Source organism: Acanthochromis polyacanthus, chromosome 19, assembly GCF_021347895.1.
Source record: "Acanthochromis polyacanthus isolate Apoly-LR-REF ecotype Palm Island chromosome 19, KAUST_Apoly_ChrSc, whole genome shotgun sequence".
Taxonomy (NCBI): Eukaryota; Metazoa; Chordata; class Actinopteri; family Pomacentridae; genus Acanthochromis; species Acanthochromis polyacanthus.
The window spans coordinates 11735441-11756418 of NC_067131.1; positions in this window are offsets into that span (position 1 = coordinate 11735441).

Genomic DNA, 20978 nt, shown 5'->3' on the forward strand with positions numbered 1-20978 from the left:
TTAATATGTTTTCCGAAAATGGACAAAAAACTATCATAGTTTAGTATGTCGTCCGAAAATGGACAAAAAAGTCATAGTTTAGTATTCCGTCCGAAAATGGACATAGTTTAGTATGTCGTCCGAAAATGGACAAAAAACGTCATACTTTAGTATGTCGTCGGGAAATGGACAAAAAAGTCATAGTTTAGTATGATGTCCGAAAATGGACAAAAAACGTCATAGTTTAGTTTGTCGTCCGAAAATGGACAAAAAGTCATAGTTTAGTATGATGTCCGAAAATGGACAAAAAACGTCATAGTTTAGTATGTCATCCGAAAATGGACAAAGTTTTGTATGTCGTCCGAAAATGGACAAAAAACGTCATACTTTAGTATGTCGTCGGGAAATGGACAAAAAAGTCATAGTTTAGTATGATGTCCGAAAATGAACAAAAAACGTCATAGTTTAGTATGATGGACAAAAATGTCATATTTTTGTATGCCATCCTAAAATGGACAAAAAAGTCATAGTTTAGTATGTCGTCCGAAAATGGACAAAAAACGTCATAGTTTAGTATGTCATCCGAAAATGGACAAAGTTTTGTATGTCGTCCGAAAATGGACAAAAAACGTCATACTTTAGTATGTCGTCGGGAAATGGACAAAAAAGTCATAGTTTAGTATGATGTCCGAAAATGAACAAAAAACGTCATAGTTTAGTATGATGGACAAAAATGCCATATTTTTGTATGCCATCCTAAAATGGACAAAAAAAGTCATATTTTAGTATGCCGTCCGAAAATGGACATAGTTTAGTATGTCGTCCGAAAATGGACAAAAAACGTCATAGTTTAGTTTGTCGTCCAAAAATGGACAAAAAGTCATAGTTTAGTATGATGTCCGAAAATGGACAAAAAACGTCATAGTTTAGTATGTCATCCGAAAATGGACAAAGTTTTGTATGCCGTCCGAAAATGGACAAAAAACGTCATACTTTAGTATGTCGTCGGGAAATGGACAAAAAAGTCATAGTTTAGTATGATGTCCGAAAATGAACAAAAAACGTCATAGTTTAGTATGATGGACAAAAATGTCATATTTTTGTATGCCATCCTAAAATGGACAAAAAAGTCATAGTTTAGTATGTCGTCCGAAAATGGACAAAGTTTAGTATGTCGTCCGAAAATGGACAAACAATGTCATAGTTTAGTATGTCACCCAAAAATGGACAAAGTTTAGTTTGTGGTTCGAAAATGGACAAAAAAGTCATATTTTATTATGATGTCCGAAAATGGACAAAAAAAGGTCATAGCTTAGTATGTCGCCCGAAAATGGACAAAGTTTAGTATGTCATCCAAAAATGGACAAAAAACGTCATAGTATAGTATGTCGTCCGAAAATGGACAAAAGACGTCATAGTATAGTATGTCGTCCGAAAATGGACAAAAAAGTCATAGTTTAGTATGTCGTCCGAAAATGGACAAAGTTTGGTATGTCGTCCGAAAATGGAAAAAAAAAACGTCATACTTTAGTATGTCGTCGGGAAATGCACAAAAAACGTCATTTTTTGTTCAAAAATGTACATAGATTTTTACGGCCTTCTTTTTTAAAGTATTTTCTTTTTCCCTTGATTGTGACAGGAGCAGTGAAAAATGACAGGAAATGGGAAGAAGACATGCAGTAAAGGGCCACAGGCAGGAATTGAACCCAGACCCCAGAGACCAACTCCTGAACAGGAGTCCCTCACTTAACCCGATGAGCTATACAGGACCTCGTTTACAACCTTCTTTGCATTTATTTGTATCTATAGTATGTCGTGCGGAAATGGAAAAAAAAACCTCATCGTTATTACCTCCACCAAGGAGGTTATGTGACACCCGGCATTTGTTTGTGTGTCTGTCTGTCTGTCTGTCTGTCTGTTTGTTAGCAAGCTACCTCAAAAACGCCTGGGCAGATTCACATGAAATTTTGAGGGAATGTAGTCTATGGTAAGAGGAAGAGCTGATTTAATTTTGGTGGCAATCCGGAAAGGATCCTGGATTCTGGATCACTTTGAATTTTTACTTAGTATGTTTTAGTATGTGGTCCAAAATGTGACAAAAACATCATCGGTTAGTATGTCGTCCAAAAAGTTGGAGCAAGGTGTCCGGATAGCTCAACTGATTAAGAAGATGTTCCATAAACAGAACTGTGTCAGAGACGCAGGTTTGATTCCAGCTAATGATCCTTTACTGCATGGGTTTCCTATTTTCCTCTCTATCCTTGGCGGAGGTCTGCACTCTCTGAGTGCTTTTCTAGTTTAGTATGACGTCCCAAGATGGAGAAAAAAGTCATAGTTTAGTATGACGGACGAAAATGGACAAAAAACATCATAGTTTAGTATGATGTCCGAAAATGGACAAAAAAAGTCATAGTTTAGTATGTCGTCCGACGATGGACAAAAAACGTCATTTCTTGCCCGAAAATGGACAAAAAAGTCATAGTTTAGTATGATGTCGGAAAATTGACAAAAAACATCATAGTTTAGTATGACGTCCGAAAATGGACAAAAAAGTCATAGTTTAGTATGATGTCGGAAAATTGACAAAAAACGTCATAGTTTAGTATGACATCCGAAAATGGACAAAAAAGTCATAGTTTAGTATGATGTCCGGAAATGGACAAAAAACATCATAGTTTAGTATGTCATCTGAAAATGGACAAAAAAAGTCATACTTTAGCCTGTCATCAGAAAATGGACAAAAACGTCATAGTTCAGTATGTCGTCCAAAAATAGACAAAAAGCATCATAGTTTAGTATGTTGCCCGAAAATGGACAAAGTTTAGTATGTCGTCCGAAAATGGACAAAAAACATCATAGTTTAGAATGACGTCCGAAAATGGACAAAAAACGTCATAGTTTAGTTTGTCGTCCAAAAATGGACAAAAAAGTCATAGTTTAGTATGTCGTCAAAAAATGGACATAGATTAGTATGTCGTCCGAAAATGGACAAAAAACGTCATAGTTTAGTTTGTCGTCCAAAAATGGACAAAAAGTCATAGTTTAGTATGATGTCCGAAAATGGACAAAAAACGTCATAGTTTAGTATGTCATCCGAAAATGGACAAAGTTTTGTATGTCGTCCGAAAATGGACAAAAACGTCATACTTTAGTATGTCGTCGGGAAATGGACAAAAAAGTCATAGTTTAGTATGATGTCCGAAAATGAACAAAAAATGTCATAGTTTAGTCTGTTGTCCAAAAATGGACAAAAAAGTCATAGTTTAGTATGTCGTCCGAAAATGGACAGAGTTTAGTATGTCGTTCGAAAATGGACAAAAAACGTCATAGTTTAGTTTGTCGTCCAAAAATGGACAAAAAGTCATAGTTTAGTATGATGTCCGAAAATGGACAAAAAACGTCATAGTTTAGTATGTCGTCCGAAAATGGACAAAGTTTTGTATGTCATCCGAAAATGGACAAAAAACGTCATAGTTTAGTCTGTCGTCCGAAAATGGACAAACAAGTCATAGTTTAGTATGTTGCCCGAAAATGGACAAAAAAGTCATAGTTTCGTATGACATCCAAAAATGGAGAAAAAACGTCATAGTTTAGTATGATGTCCGAAAATGGACAAAAGACATCATTTCTTGCCCGAAAATGGACAAAAATGTCATAGTTTAGTATGACGTCCAAAAATGGACAAAAATGTCATAGTTTAGCATGTCCTCCGAAAATGGACAAAGTTTAGTATGTCGTCTGAAAATGGACAAAAACGTCATAGTTTAGTATGTCACCCAAAAATGGACAAAGTTTAGTTTGTCGTTCGAAAATGGACAAAAAAGTCATATTTATTATGATGTCCAAAAATGGACAAAAAATGTCATAGTTTAGTATGTTGTCCGAAAATGGACAAAAAACGTCATTTCTTGCCCGAAAATGGACAAAAATGTCATAGTTTAGTATGACGTCCAAAAATGGACAAAAATGTCATAGTTTAGCATGTCCTCCGAAAATGGACAAAGTTTAGTATGTCGTCTGAAAATGGACAAAAACGTCATAGTTTAGTATGTCACCCAAAAATGGACAAAGTTTAGTTTGTCGTTCGAAAATGGACAAAAAGTCATATTTATTATGATGTCCGAAAATGGACAAAAAAAGGTCAAAGTTTAGTATGTCGCCCGAAAATGGACAAAGTTTAGTATGTCATGCAAAAATGGACAAAAAACGTCATAGTATAGTATGTCGTCCGAAAATGGACAAAAAAGTCATAGTTTAGTATGTCGTCCGAAAATGGACAAAGTTTGGTATGTCGTCCGAAAATGGAAAAAAAAAACGTCATACTTTAGTATGTCGTCGGGAAATGCACAAAAACGTCATTTTTTGTTCAAAAATGTACATAGATTTTTACGGCCTTCTTTTTTAAAGTATTTTCTTTTTCCCTTGATTGTGACAGGAGCAGTGAAAAATGACAGGAAATGGGAAGAAGACATGCAGTAAAGGGCCACAGGCAGGAATTGAACCCAGACCCCAGAGACCAACTCCTGAACAGGAGTCCCTCACTTAACCCGATGAGCTATACAGGACCTCTTTTACAACCTTCTTTACATTTATTTGTATCTATAGTATGTCGTGTGGAAATGGAAAAAAAAACCTCATCGTTATTACCTCCACCAAGGAGGTTATGTGACACCCGGCATTTGTTTGTGTGTCTGTCTGTCTGTCTGTCTGTCTGTCTGTTTGTTAGCAAGCTACCTCAAAAACGCCTGGGCAGATTCACATGAAATTTTGAGGGAATGTAGTCTATGGTAAGAGGAAGAGCTGATTTAATTTTGGTGGCAATCCGGAAAGGATCCTGGATTCTGGATCACTTTGAATTTTTTACTTAGTATGTTTTAGTATGTGGTCCAAAATGTGACAAAAACATCATCGGTTAGTATGTCGTCCAAAAAGTTGGAGCAAGGTGTCCGGATAGCTCAACTGATTAAGAAGATGTTCCATAAACAGAACTGTGTCAGAGATGCAGGTTTGATTCCAGCTAATGATCCTTTACTGCATGGGTTTCCTATTTTCCTCTCTATCCTTGGCGGAGGTCTGCACTCTCTGAGTGCTTTTCTAGTTTAGTATGACGTCCCAAAATGGACAAAAAAAGTCATAGTTTAGTATGTCGTCCGACGATGGACAAAAAACGTCATTTCTTGCCCGAAAATGGACAAAAAAGTCATAGTTTAGTATGATGTCGGAAAATTGGCAAAAACATCATAGTTTAGTATGACGTCCGAAAATGGACAAAAAAGTCATAGTTTAGTATGATGTCGGAAAATTGACAAAAAACGTCATAGTTTAGTATGACATCCGAAAATGGACAAAAAAGTCATAGTTTAGTATGATGTCCGGAAATGGACAAAAAACATCATAGTTTAGTATGTCATCTGAAAATGGACAAAAAAAGTCATACTTGAGCCTGTCATCAGAAAATGGACAAAAACGTCATAGTTCAGTATGTCGTCCAAAAATAGACAAAAAGCGTCATAGTTTAGTATGTTGCCCGAAAATGGACAAAGTTTAGTATGTCGTCCAAAAATGGACAAAAAACATCATAGTTTAGAATGACGTCCGAAAATGGACAAAAAACGTCATAGTTTAGTTTGTCGTCCAAAAATGGACAAAAAAGTCATAGTTTAGTATGTCGTTCGAAAATGGACATAGTTTAGTATGTCGTCCGAAAATGGACAAAAAACGTCATAGTTTAGTTTGTCGTCCAAAAATGGACAAAAAGTCATAGTTTAGTATGATGTCCGAAAATGGACAAAAAACGTCATAGTTTAGTTTGTCGTCCAAAAATGGACAAAAAGTCATAGTTTAGTATGATGTCCGAAAATGGACAAAAACGTCATAGTTTAGTATGTCATCCGAAAATGGACAAAGTTTTGTATGTCGTCCGAAAATGGACAAAAAACGTCATACTTTAGTATGTCGTCGGGAAATGGACAAAAAAGTCATAGTTTAGTATGATGTCCGAAAATGAACAAAAAACGTCATAGTTTAGTCTGTTGTCCAAAAATGGACAAAAAAGTCATAGTTTAGTATGTCGTCCGAAAATGGACAGAGTTTAGTATGTCGTCCGAAAATGGACAAAAAACGTCATAGTTTAGTTTGTCGTCCAAAAATGGACAAAAAGTCATAGTTTAGTATGATGTCCGAAAATGGACAAAAAACGTCATAGTTTAGTATGTCGTCCGAAAATGGACAAAGTTTTGTATGTCATCCGAAAATGGACAAAAAACGTCATAGTTTAGTCTGTCGTCCGAAAATGGACAAACAAGTCATAGTTTAGTATGTCGTCCGAAAATGGACAAAAAACGTCATAGTTTAGTCTGTCGTCCAAAAATGGACAAAAAAGTCATAGTTTAGTATGTCGTCCGAAAATGGACAAGAAACGTCATAGTTAATTTTTGTCGTCCAAAAATGGACAAAAAGTCATAGTTTAGTATGATGTCCGAAAATGGACAATAAACGTCATAGTTTAGTATGTCGTCTGAAAATGGACAAAGTTTTGTATGTCGTCCGAAAATGGACAAAAAACGTCATACTTTAGTATGTCGTCGGGAAATGCACAAAAAATATCATTTTTTGTTCAAAAACGTACATAGATTTTTACGGCCTTCTTTTTTAAAGTATTTTCTTTTTCCCTTGATTGTGACAGTGGCAGTGAAAAATGACAGGAAATGGAAGAAGACATGCAGTGAAGGGCCACAGGCAGGAATTGAACCCAGACCACAGAGACCAACTCCTGAACAGGGGTCCCTCACTTAACCCAATGAGCTATACGGGACCTCTTTTACAACCTTCTTTACATTTATTTGTATCTATAGTATGTCATGCGGAAATGGGAAAAAAAAAACCTCATCGTTATTACCTCCACCAAGGAGGTTATGTGACACCCGGCATTTGTTTGTGTGTCTGTCTGTCTGTCTGTTTGTTAGCAAGCTACCTCAAAAACGCCTGGGCAGATTCACATGAAATTTTGAGGGAATGTCGACTATGGTAAGAGGAAGAGCTGATTTAATTATGGTGGCAATCCGGAAAGGATCCTGGATTCTGGATCACTTTGAATTTTTTACTTAGTATGTTTTAGTATGTGGTCCAAAATGTGACCAAAACATCATAGGTTAGTATGTCGTCCAAAAAGTTGGAGCAAGGTGTCCGGATAGCTCAACTGATTAAGAAGATGTTTCGTATACAGAACTGTGTCAGAGATGCAGGTTTGATTCCAGCTAATGATCCTTTACTGCATGGGTTTCCTATTTTCCTCTCTATCCTTGGCGGAGGTCTGCACTCTCTGAGTGCTTTTCTAGTTTAGTATGACGTCCCAAGATGGAGAAAAAAGTCATAGTTTAGTATGACGGACGAAAATGGACAAAAAACATCATAGTTTAGTATGATGTCCGAAAATGGACAAAAAGAGTCATAGTTTAGTATGTCGTCCGACGATGGACAAAAAAACGTCATTTCTTGCCCGAAAATGGACAAAAAAGTCATAGTTTAGTATGATGTCGGAAAATTGGCAAAAAACATCATAGTTTAGTATGACGTCCGAAAATGGACAAAAAAGTCATAGTTTAGTATGATGTCGGAAAATTGACAAAAAACGTCATAGTTTAGTATGTTGCCCGAAAATGGACAAAGTTTAGTATGTCGTCCGAAAATGGACAAAAAACATCATAGTTTAGAATGACGTCCGAAAATGGACAAAAAACGTCATAGTTTAGTTTGTCGTCCAAAAATGGACAAAAAAGTCATAGTTTAGTATGTCGTTCGAAAATGGACATAGTTTAGTATGTCATCCGAAAATGGACAAAAAACGTCATAGTTTAGTTTGTTGTCCAAAAATGGACAAAAAGTCATACTTTAGTATGATGTCCGAAAATGGACAAAAAACGTCATAGTTTAGTATGTCATCCGAAAATGGACAAAGTTTTGTATGTCGTCCGAAAATGGACAAAAAACGTCATACTTTAGTATGTCGTCGGGAAATGGACAAAAAAGTCATAGTTTAGTATGATGTCCGAAAATGGACAAAAAACGTCATAGTTTAGTCTGTTGTCCAAAAATGGACAAAAAAGTCATAGTTTAGTATGTCGTCCGAAAATGGACAGAGTTTAGTATGTCGTTCGAAAATGGACAAAAAACGTCATAGTTTAGTTTGTCGTCCAAAAATAGACAAAAAGTCATAGTTTAGTATGATGTCCGAAAATGGACAAAAAACGTCATAGTTTAGTATGTCGTCCGAAAATGGACAAAGTTTTGTATGTCATCCGAAAATGGACAAAAAACGTCATAGTTTAGTCTGTCGTCCGAAAATGGACAAACAAGTCATAGTTTAGTATGTCGTCCGAAAATGGACAAAAAACGTCATAGTTTAGTCTGTCGTCCAAAAATGGACAAAAAAGTCATAGTTTAGTATGTCGTCCGAAAATGGACAAGAAACGTCATAGTTAATTTTTGTCGTCCAAAAATGGACAAAAAGTCATAGTTTAGTATGATGTCCGAAAATGGACAAAAAACGTCATAGTTTAGTATGTCGTCTGAAAATGGACAAAGTTTTGTATGTCGTCCGAAAATGGACAAAAAACGTCATACTTTAGTATGTCGTCGGGAAATGCACAAAAAATATCATTTTTTGTTCAAAAACGTACATAGATTTTTACGGCCTTCTTTTTTAAAGTATTTTCTTTTTCCCTTGATTGTGACAGTGGCAGTGAAAAATGACAGGAAATGGGAAGAAGACATGCAGTGAAGGGCCACAGGCAGGAATTGAACCCAGACCACAGAGACCAACTCCTGAACAGGAGTCCCTCACTTAACCCAATGAGCTATACAGGACCTCTTTTACAACCTTCTTTACATTTATTTGTATCTATAGTATGTCATGCGGAAATGGAAAAAAAAAACCTCATCGTTATTACCTCCACCAAGGAGGTTATGTGACACCCGGCATTTGTTTGTGTGTCTGTCTGTCTGTCTGTTTGTTAGCAAGCTACCTCAAAAACGCCTGGGCAGATTCACATGAAATTTTGAGGGAATGTCGACTATGGTAAGAGGAAGAGCTGATTTAATTATGGTGGCAATCCGGAAAGGATCCTGGATTCTGGATCACTTTGAATTTTTTACTTAGTATGTTTTAGTATGTGGTCCAAAATGTGACCAAAACATCATAGGTTAGTATGTCGTCCAAAAAGTTGGAGCAAGGTGTCCGGATAGCTCAACTGATTAAGAAGATGTTTCGTATACAGAACTGTGTCAGAGATGCAGGTTTGATTCCAGCTAATGATCCTTTACTGCATGGGTTTCCTATTTTCCTCTCTATCCTTGGCGGAGGTCTGCACTCTCTGAGTGCTTTTCTAGTTTAGTATGACGTCCCAAGATGGAGAAAAAAGTCATAGTTTAGTATGACGGACGAAAATGGACAAAAAACATCATAGTTTAGTATGATGTCCGAAAATGGACAAAAAAGTCATAGTTTAGTATGTCGTCCGACGATGGACAAAAAACGTCATTTCTTGCCCGAAAATGGACAAAAAAGTCATAGTTTAGTATGATGTCGGAAAATTGGCAAAAAACATCATAGTTTAGTATGACGTCCGAAAATGGACAAAAAAGTCATAGTTTAGTATGATGTCGGAAAATTGACAAAAAACGTCATAGTTTAGTATGACATCCGAAAATGGACAAAAAAGTCATAGTTTAGTATGATGTCCGGAAATGGACAAAAAACATCATAGTTTAGTATGTCATCTTAAAATGGACAAAAAAAGTCATACTTTAGCCTGTCATCAGAAAATGGACAAAAACGTCATAGTTCAGTATGTCGTCCAAAAATAGACAAAAAGCGTCATAGTTTAGTATGTTGCCCGAAAATGGACAAAGTTTAGTATGTCGTCCGAAAATGGACAAAAAACATCATAGTTTAGAATGACGTCCGAAAATGGACAAAAAACGTCATAGTTTAGTTTGTCGTCCAAAAATGGACAAAAAAGTCATAGTTTAGTATGTCGTTCGAAAATGGACATAGTTTAGTATGTCGTCCGAAAATGGACAAAAAACGTCATAGTTTAGTTTGTCGTCCAAAAATGGACAAAAAGTCATAGTTTAGTATGATGTCCGAAAATGGACAAAAAACGTCATAGTTTAGTTTGTCGTCCAAAAATGGACAAAGTTTTGTATGTCGTCCGAAAATTTACAAAAAACGTCATACTTTAGTATGTCGTCGGGAAATTGACAAAAAAGTCATAGTTTAGTATGATGTCCGAAAATGAACAAAAAATGTCATAGTTTAGTCTGTTGTCCAAAAATGGACAAAAAAGTCATAGTTTAGTATGTCGTCCGAAAATGGACAGAGTTTAGTATGTCGTCCGAAAATGGACAAAAAACGTCATAGTTTAGTTTGTCGTCCAAAAATGGACAAAAAGTCATAGTTTAGTATGATGTCCGAAAATGGACAAAAAACGTCATAGTTTAGTATGTCGTCCGAAAATGGACAAACAAGTCATAGTTTAGTATGTCGTCCGAAAATAGACTAAAAGCGTCATAGTTTAGTATGTTGCCCGAAAATGGACAAAAAAGTCATAGTTTCGTATGACATCCAAAAATGGAGAAAAAACGTCATAGTTTAGTATGATGTCCGAAAATGGACAAAAGACATCATTTCTTGTCCGAAAATGGACAAAAATGTCATAGTTTAGTATGACGTCCAAAAATGGACAAAAATGTCATAGTTTAGCATGTCCTCCGAAAATGGACAAAGTTTAGTATGTCGTCTGAAAATGGACAAAAACGTCATAGTTTAGTATGTCACCCAAAAATGGACAAAGTTTAGTTTGTCGTTCGAAAATGGACAAAAAAGTCATATTTATTATGATGTCCAAAAATGGACAAAAAATGTCATAGTTTAGTATGTTGTCCGAAAATGGACAAAAAACGTCATTTCTTGCCCGAAAATGGACAAAAATGTCATAGTTTAGTATGACGTCCAAAAATGGACAAAAAAGTCATAGTTTAGCATGTCCTCCGAAAATGGACAAAGTTTAGTATGTCGTCTGAAAATGGACAAAAACGTCATGGACAAACAAGTCATAGTTTAGTATGTCGTCCGAAAATGGACAAAAAACGTCATATTTATTATGATGTCCGAAAATGGACAAAAAAAGGTCATAGTTTAGTATGTCGCCCGAAAATGGACAAAGTTTAGTATGTCATGCAAAAATGGACAAAAATGGACAAAGTTTAGTTTGTCGTTCGAAAATGGACAAAAAGTCATATTTATTATGATGTCCGAAAATGGACAAAAAAAGGTCATAGTTTAGTATGTCGCCCGAAAATGGACAAAGTTTAGTATGTCATGCAAAAATGGACAAAAAACGTCATAGTATAGTATGTCGTCCGAAAATGGACAAAAAAGTCATAGTTTAGTATGTCGTCCGAAAATGGACAAAGTTTGGTATGTCGTCCGAAAATGGAAAAAAAAAACGTCATACTTTAGTATGTCGTCGGGAAATGCACAAAAAATATCATTTTTTGTTCAAAAATGTACATAGATTTTTACGGCCTTCTTTTTTAAAGTATTTTCTTTTTCCCTTGATTGTGACAGGAGCAGTGAAAAATGACAGGAAATGGGAAGAAGACATGCAGTAAAGGGCCACAGGCAGGAATTGAACCCAGACCCCGGAGACCAACTCCTGAACAGGAGTCCCTCACTTAACCCGATGAGCTATACGGGACCTCTTTTACAACCTTCTTTACATTTATTTGTATCTATAGTATGTCGTGTGGAAATGGAAAAAAAACCTCATCGTTATTACCTCCACCAAGGAGGTTATGTGACACCCGGCATTTGTTTGTGTGTCTGTCTGTCTGTCTGTCTGTTTGTTAGCAAGCTACCTCAAAAACGCCTGGGCAGATTCACATGAAATTTTGAGGGAATGTAGTCTATGGTAAGAGGAAGAGCTGATTTAATTTTGGTGGCAATCCGGAAAGGATCCTGCATTCTGGATCACTTTGAATTTTTTACTTAGTATGTTTTAGTATGTGGTCCAAAATGTGACAAAAACATCATCGGTTAGTATGTCGTCCAAAAAGTTGGAGCAAGGTGTCTGGATAGCTCAACTGATTAAGAAGATGTTTCATAAACAGAACTGTGTCAGAGATGCAGGTTTGATTCCAGCTAATGATCCTTTACTGCATGGGTTTCCTATTTTCCTCTCTATCCTTGGCGGAGGTCTGCACTCTCTGAGTGCTTTTCTAGTTTAGTATGACGTCCCAAAATGGAGAAAAAAGTCATAGTTTAGTATGACGGACGAAAATGGACAAAAAACATCATAGTTTAGTATGATGTCCGAAAATGGACAAAAAAGTCATAGTTTAGTATGTCGTCCGACGATGGACAAAAAACGTCATTTCTTGCCCGAAAATGGACAAAAAAGTCATAGTTTAGTATGATGTCGGAAAATTGGCAAAAACATCATAGTTTAGTATGACGTCCGAAAATGGACAAAAAAGTCATAGTTTAGTATGATGTCGGAAAATTGACAAAAAACGTCATAGTTTAGTATGACATCCGAAAATGGACAAAAAAGTCATAGTTTAGTATGATGTCCGGAAATGGACAAAAAACATCATAGTTTAGTATGTCATCTGAAAATGGACAAAAAAAGTCATACTTTAGCCTGTCATCAGAAAATGGACAAAAACGTCATAGTTCAGTATGTCGTCCAAAAATAGACAAAAAGCGTCATAGTTTAGTATGTTGCCCGAAAATGGACAAAGTTTAGTATGTCGTCCGAAAATGGACAAAAAACATCATAGTTTAGAATGACGTCCGAAAATGGACAAAAAACGTCATAGTTTAGTTTGTCGTCCAAAAATGGACAAAAAAGTCATAGTTTAGTATGTCGTTCGAAAATGGACATAGTTTAGTATGTCATCCGAAAATGGACAAAAAACGTCATAGTTTAGTTTGTCGTCCAAAAATGGACAAAAAGTCATAGTTTAGTATGTCATCCGAAAATGGACAAAGTTTTGTATGTCGTCCGAAAATGGACAAAAAACGTCATAGTTTAGTATGTCATCCGAAAATGGACAAAGTTTTGTATGTCGTCCGAAAATGGACAACAAACGTCATACTTTAGTATGTCGTCGGGAAATGGACAAAAAAGTCATAGTTTAGTATGATGTCCGAAAATGAACAAAAAACGTCATAGTTTAGTCTGTTGTCCAAAAATGGACAAAAAAGTCATAGTTTAGTATGTCGTCCGAAAATGGACAGAGTTTAGTATGTCGTCCGAAAATGGACAAAAAACGTCATAGTTTAGTTTGTCGTCCAAAAATGGACAAAAAGTCATAGTTTAGTATGATGTCCGAAAATGGACAAAAAACGTCATAGTTTAGTATGTCGTCCGAAAATGGACAAAGTTTTGTATGTCATCCGAAAATGGACAAAAAACGTCATAGTTTAGTCTGTCGTCCGAAAATGGACAAACAAGTCATAGTTTAGTATGTCGTCCGAAAATGGACAAAAAACGTCATAGTTTAGTCTGTCGTCCAAAAATGGACAAAAAAGTCATAGTTTAGTATGTCGTCCGAAAATGGACAAGAAACGTCATAGTTAATTTTTGTCGTCCAAAAATGGACAAAAAGTCATAGTTTAGTATGATGTCCGAAAATGGACAAAAAACGTCATAGTTTAGTATGTCGTCTGAAAATGGACAAAGTTTTGTATGTCGTCCGAAAATGGACAAAAAACGTCATACTTTAGTATGTCGTCGGGAAATGCACAAAAAATATCATTTTTTGTTCAAAAACGTACATAGATTTTTACGGCCTTCTTTTTTAAAGTATTTTCTTTTTCCCTTGATTGTGACAGTGGCAGTGAAAAATGACAGGAAATGGGAAGAAGACATGCAGTAAAGGGCCACAGGCAGGAATTGAACCCAGACCACAGAGACCAACTCCTGAACAGGGGTCCCTCACTTAACCCAATGAGCTATACGGGACCTCTTTTACAACCTTCTTTACATTTATTTGTATCTATAGTATGTCATGCGGAAATGGAAAAAAAAACCTCATCGTTATTACCTCCACCAAGGAGGTTATGTGACACCCGGCATTTGTTTGTGTGTCTGTCTGTCTGTCTGTTTGTTAGCAAGCTACCTCAAAAACGCCTGGGCAGATTCACATGAAATTTTGAGGGAATGTCGACTATGGTAAGAGGAAGAGCTGATTTAATTTTGGTGGCAATCCGGAAAGGATCCTGGATTCTGGATCACTTTGAATTTTTTACTTAGTATGTTTTAGTATGTGGTCCAAAATGTGACCAAAACATCATAGGTTAGTATGTCGTCCAAAAAATTGGAGCAAGGTGTCCGGATAGCTCAACTGATTAAGAAGATGTTTCATAAACAGAACTGTGTCAGAGACGCAGGTTTGATTCCAGCTAATGATCCTTTACTGCATGGGTTTCCTATTTTCCTCTCTATCCTTGGCGGAGGTCTGCACTCTCTGAGTGCTTTTCTAGTTTAGTATGACGTCCCAAGATGGAGAAAAAAGTCATAGTTTAGTATGACGGACGAAAATGGACAAAAAACATCATAGTTTAGTATGATGTCCGAAAATGGACAAAAAACATCATAGTTTAGTATGACGTCCGAAAATGGACAAAAAAGTCATAGTTTAGTATGATGTCCGGAAATGGACAAAAAACGTCATAGTTTAGCATGACGTCCGAAAATGGACAAAAAAGTCATAGTTTAGTATGATGTCCGGAAATGGACAAAAAACGTCACAGTAAAGTATGTCGTCCGAAAATGGACAAAAAACGTCATAGTTTAGTATGTTGTCTGAAAATGGACAAAAAATGTCATAGTTTAGTATGATGTCCGAAAATGGACAAAAAACGTCATTTCTCTCCCGAAAATGGACAAAAACGTCATAGTTTAGTATGATGTCCGAAAATGGACAAAAAATATCATAGTTTAGTATGATGTCCAAAAATGGACAAAAAAACGTCATAGTTTAGTATGTCGTCCGAAAATGGACAAAAACGTCATAGTTTAGTATGATGTCCGAAAATGGACAAAAAACGTCATAGTTTAGTATGTCCTCCGAAAATGGACAAAGTTTAATATGTTATCCAAAAATGGACAATATAAGTCATAGTTTAGTATGTCGTCCGAAAATGCACAAAAAATGGACAAAGTTTAGTATGTCGTCTGAAATTGGACAAAAAATGTCATAGTTTCGTATGACGTCCGAAAATGGACAAAAAACATCATAGTTTAGTATGATGTCCGAAAATGGACAAAAAAAGTCATAGCTGAGTATGTCGTCTGAAAATCGACAAAAAACGTCTTAGTTTAGTATGTCATCCGAAAATGGACAATAAACGTCAAAGTTTAGTATGTCGTCCGAAAATGGACAAAAAATGTCATAGCTGAGTATGTCACCTGAAATTGGTCAAAAAATGTCAGTTTAGTATGATGTCCGAAAATGGACAAAAAATGTCAGAGTTTCGTATGATGTCCAAAAATGGACAAAAAAGTCATAGTTTAGTATGTCGTCTGAAAATGGACTAAAAACATCATAGTTTACTATGTTGTCTGACAATGGACAAAAAAACGTCGTCGTTTATTATGTCGTCCGAAAATTGACAAAAACACGTCATAGTTTATTATGTCGTCCAAAAATGGACAAAAAAACGTCATAGTTCAGTATGTCGTCCAAAACAGGACAAAAAACCGTAATTTTTTGTCCGAAAATGGACAAAAACCCCATATTTTAGTTTGCCATCCTAAAATGGATAAAAAAAACCGTCATAGTTTAGTATGTCGTCTGACAATGGACAAAAAATGTAATTTCTTGCCCGAAAATGGACAAAAACGTCATTGTTTAAACTAAATTTACTTCACTAAGCCAGCCCTCTGGACTCCCAGTAAGCTGTGTTCCTATTGGCTGTTCAGGTGGCTGCTTGGCGTTATCAGGAACACCTGAGCAGCTCAGTGTCTTCCTGCTTTATGGCTACAATCAAACATTTCCTCTGCTTCTTTTCACCACTGAACTAGGTTTGATTCCGTTGCTTTAGTTGGTTCTTTATTCGTTAGCATGCAGCTTCCAGCAGTAAAGAAAAATACAATTAAATTATATTAAACAGACAAAATATTTAATTAGATAATGAAACAGAAGATACAAAACATGTAATTATGAAATTTCACAAATTTTTTCGACAAAAATATTAAACATTAAAGATGAAATATTTTAGATAAGCATTTAAAAAATACAATAAAACAAGAAAATAAAACATTAAAAAAATACAAGACATTTAATTACAGCATTAGACCTTTAAAAAGACATTCCATTAAAAAATTAAATGTTTACTGAGAAAATTAAATCTTAAAGACAATAAAACTTTAAATAGGAATTAAACAAAAAATACAATGACGCATTTAAAAAGAAAAATTAAACATTAAAGGTGGTAAAACATTTAAATAAAAAACCTTAAAGATTTACTCTACACATCAAACACTGGGAAACAAAACAAAATTTTTCAAACAAGCCGATAAAACATTTGAAAAAACAACAAACATTAAAAAGACAAAACATTTCAAAATTAAATGAGACATTATAAAAGAATAAAAGGTGAGAAAAGAGCAAAACTAAACATTGAAGAAGAATCAAACTGAAGACAAAACATTTGAAAAGACACCAGTTAGACTTTAGAAGATCAAATTAAACAGAAGAGACAATAAAACGATCAAAAAGAGCAAAAACAGATAAGGGTCTTAAAGTGTTTTCTCGCCTGAAATAAAAACATCAAGTTGTTTCTTCAAACATTTCCTCTTTCTATATTCTTGGTTTGACTCAGAAAACTGCTTTCTAGGTAAAGTCTACAAGTAGTTGAAGGCATTGATCAAACTAATGTTACCTTTTGATCTACACAAACTTTACTGTTCATTGAAGAGAATCAAAATTTAAGGATTTCAAAAGAACCCAAAGGTGAAGGTCTGAGAAGAACTCAGATAGATGGTCTAAATGTGAAATCAAGACTCATGGTCACAAGTTTTAAGGCTTCTGTTAACCACAAAGTTCAAACTAACAGAAGTACTGAGAATCTTGTAAAACTTCAGCCCTCAGACTGTCTAAAGGTTCAAACTAGCAGAGATCTACTGTGGGACTTAGAAAATTTCAGTCCTTAAACTGTCTCAAAATTCAAACTAACACGCATCTACTCAGGAACTTCTTGAATTTCAGTCCTTTGACTGTCTAAAGGTTCAAACTAACAGGGATCTACTCAGGAACTTCCAAGATATCAGTCCTTGGACTGTCTGAAAGTTAAATCTAACAGAGGACTACTGTGGGACTTAGAAAATTAGAGCCCCCAGACTGTCTAAAGCAGGGGTGTCAAACTCCGTTCCCCCTACTCCCCAACTGCCCACCACACCTTCCCCCGCCCGACGAGTTTTTCGAAAATCCGAGTCTCGACAGGTTTCCCGAGTTTCCACCAGGTCGGAGGCAGAAGAATTTGTCATGAAGAGGTGTTGAAGTCGGCAAGGATGGAGTGACTTTTACATGGACTAGAAGGAAGACGACTTAAAGAGCAGGGGCCTCATTTATAAAACATTGTGTAGGATCCATACTAAAAGTTTGCGTAGGCCGAAAATCCGAAATGGGCGTATGCCCTTCGCCCCTGATATATAAAACTGTGCATAAGCACAGCTGTATAGTAATCGTAATCGTACGCCAATCGTCACATAACTCTGCCGTTCCTTGGCGGAGTAAAAATGAACCAATGGATTTGGATGAAATTCACTGGGAAGGTCAGAAATGACACAAGGATCAAGTGATTAGATTTTGTCGGTGATGCGGCTTATAGTGTGGCTCTACAGGTTTGTTAAAGATTTCTGTATCATTGTGAGATAGCGGCATGGTGTCACTGTAACTATGACAACGAGTGAACACTACATCAGCTGCCTGCTGATGATCACATGACCACTGTGGACTTAACTGGATTTATTTGTCGGAAAAAATGACAAGACAACAATTGATTAAATTGTGGAGGTGTTTCAGAGTCGCATCAATTCCCACCACCCGCTACATATTTAGGTCACGTAATTCATACACATACATAAGACATGCCTATGGTCACTGCAAGGTCATTTTTTTATTAAAGATTTCATCTGTCAGAAATTATATAACGACTGAACAGCCTTGGTGGACTACTGCACTGTCTGGCAGCTTTTCTTTTTCTTTCTGCTCCAACCCTGGTGGTGCTAAATGGTCTTGGGAGCAAAGAAAGAACAGAGATTTAAAAAAATAATAAAAAATATTTAAAAGTGCAATGCTTCAGAGCTTAAATCACTCTTTGCTTTTGGATTATGATAAACAAAAGTGTACTGAATGATTAGATTGCATTTACTGGGGAAATTTTAATGTGACTGCTGAAAGCTGTCGCAGCTTGCTTGCAGCTGTGGAGGCTGTCCTGCAGTTCCAACAACTAGGAACATAACCTACTTCTGCACAGATTTGATCTGCAGCATAACTTACCATGACAATGTACCCTAGTAAGAGGCAAACAGCTATTATAGCCTTTAAAACCCAGAGTAAAATGTGAAGTTACCTCATTTGACCCCAAATCTTACTGTACAGGCCTCTGTTGGCCGGTGGCATCAAATTCAAGAAACAGAGAAAAACTCGGTTTACTAAAATCTTGTGGAGTAAGCAATGAAATAAAAAAGATTTTTTGATACAGTAAATTTTTGAAAAGCCTCTACTTATGCTAAAAGTCTGGCTTTGAAAACAGGGATCCCACAGAGTGAAGAGCCGAAAAAGAATCCTGTATGTATTGATTACTTGTTGGAACTTTCTTGAGAATGATCTAGTTTTTAGACTTTTATCAGTAAATGTTCTTGAAACAGAACTTTTTAACAAGGTACATCAGTACAGTGACTGACAGTGTACTGGATGTTTTTTTCCTCCTTTCACTCAGTATAGCAGATACGCACTCACATATACTAGTATATATATATATATATATATATATATATATATATATATATTAATTTCCTAACTTTTGTCTATTGTCAGTAAGTTAAAGTGTTTATTATTTGCTTCACAATTCATATCATTGATGCTATAGTCAAAGTAAAGCTGCAGCTTAGGATTTTGTTTAATTTTATGTAAGTCAACAGATTCATGTCTGAAGTTCAAGTCATATTACACACCTCTCAGATTTGATCACAGAATACATTTTGACATGAGGCACAAATGTAAATAATAAAATTAATGATGCCTGAATTCCATTTAGCTGCTTTGGTTCCAGCGTTATTAACATCTATGGTTTGCTATGACAACTAAAAATATCTGCTATAAATCTTCATAAGTGGTGATTAGCATAAAAATCTTGAAGCTTCTCCTTTCTTTATCTGGCAAATGAATGACACCATGTGAGGAAAATAAAGAGGCCTGTGTATTTTTATGACTCTGCATTTGTTCTTAATGCCACCTGTCAGTTAGATTCATGTCAAATTAAATGAATTTGAGCAAAACTTTGCATTTAGAAAGAAGCACACGTAATAAATCATTTTTAATGTCATTCCAGCTCCAAATTAAATCTTTTCTGCCCGTGTCTTAACTTAATGAGCCAAGTTCAGTCTGTCTTCTCCCCCAGTGAAGTACAGTGGACTCAGGAATCACTGGCATAATCAGCTCATTTGGTTGAATCAATAGCAGTCGCTCAGACGTGCCCTTCCTTCCATTGGCTGCTTAAAATATGACTCTTGTGGTACAGTCCGCTAATTCTAGGTAACAAGCAGCGCTCGGTTTCAAATATCACCACTGGTACGGCACCCTCTGTTGAGTCCCTTAATGCAAAATTATGCAGTTGTCAAATTAAATGTGAGAGTTTTAAAACCTCGTAATTCCACACCTTAATGGTCCGTCTTCTTCAAGATTTCAAATTAAACAATCCACTGTAATGTGGTTCACAATTAAGAAGTTCCCCCCCACCTAAAACATGGTGAACTTTGACGAGGGAGAGAAGGATCCATGTTAATTCTTCTGTTAATTGGATATCTCAGGGGCCCAGAGGAATTAAAAAGAATCTCTTCAAAAGCCAAAATGCAATTATCTAGTAAAGCCAAAGAAGCAGCAAATGCATGTGTGAATTCTCTGAATCTCACAGATTTGAATCACAATTAAATTTACATGTTTGGAAATATGCTTACTTACATTTACTACTTGCTTTATAGTTGTTTACATACATTTGCAAAGACCATATATCAGGCAGTCTTGAGTTTCAATGACTTTTGATAACCAATTTATTATGAAGCAATTTTTACAACAGATGTGTCTTCATGCATTTTGTTTTTTCCCCCTAAATTTATCAACCATCTTCTAGAAACACGCTCAAATCCACTGGACCAAAAATATAAAAACAGCTATGTTAACATTTGGTTAAATGTTGTAGCCATTTTGACATCAACTCAGCAATTTTGGAAACCTTTCTGGCAAGCGTCTGGTTGTATCTTAACCACTCCTCTGAAGAGAGTCAGTGCAGTTCAACTAAATGTGTTGGCTTTCTGACACAGACTTGTTTCTTCGGCACAGTCCACGGGTTCTTAGTAGGTTTTAAGTCAGGACTTTGGGGAGGTCAGTCTAGAATCCAAGACCCAGCCTTCTTCTTCATTATTCTATTTCAAACAAAACAGCCCGTTCAAAACAGCCTGAAAGCATAATACTGCCGCCGCCATGCTAGAGGGTAGGTTTGAAGTTCTTGGGGTTAAAGGCTTTACCATCTCTCCTCCAAATGTATCTCCAGTCATTGCAGCCAAAGAGCGACCCTTGTGTTTCCTTTGACCACAGAAACTCTCTCCAGAAGGCCTATTTTTTTGTACATGTGATCAGCAGCAAACTTAGGTCATGCCTTTCAGTTCTGTTTTAATTGGCTCCGAGAAGTCAGCAGCTGTTGTAGT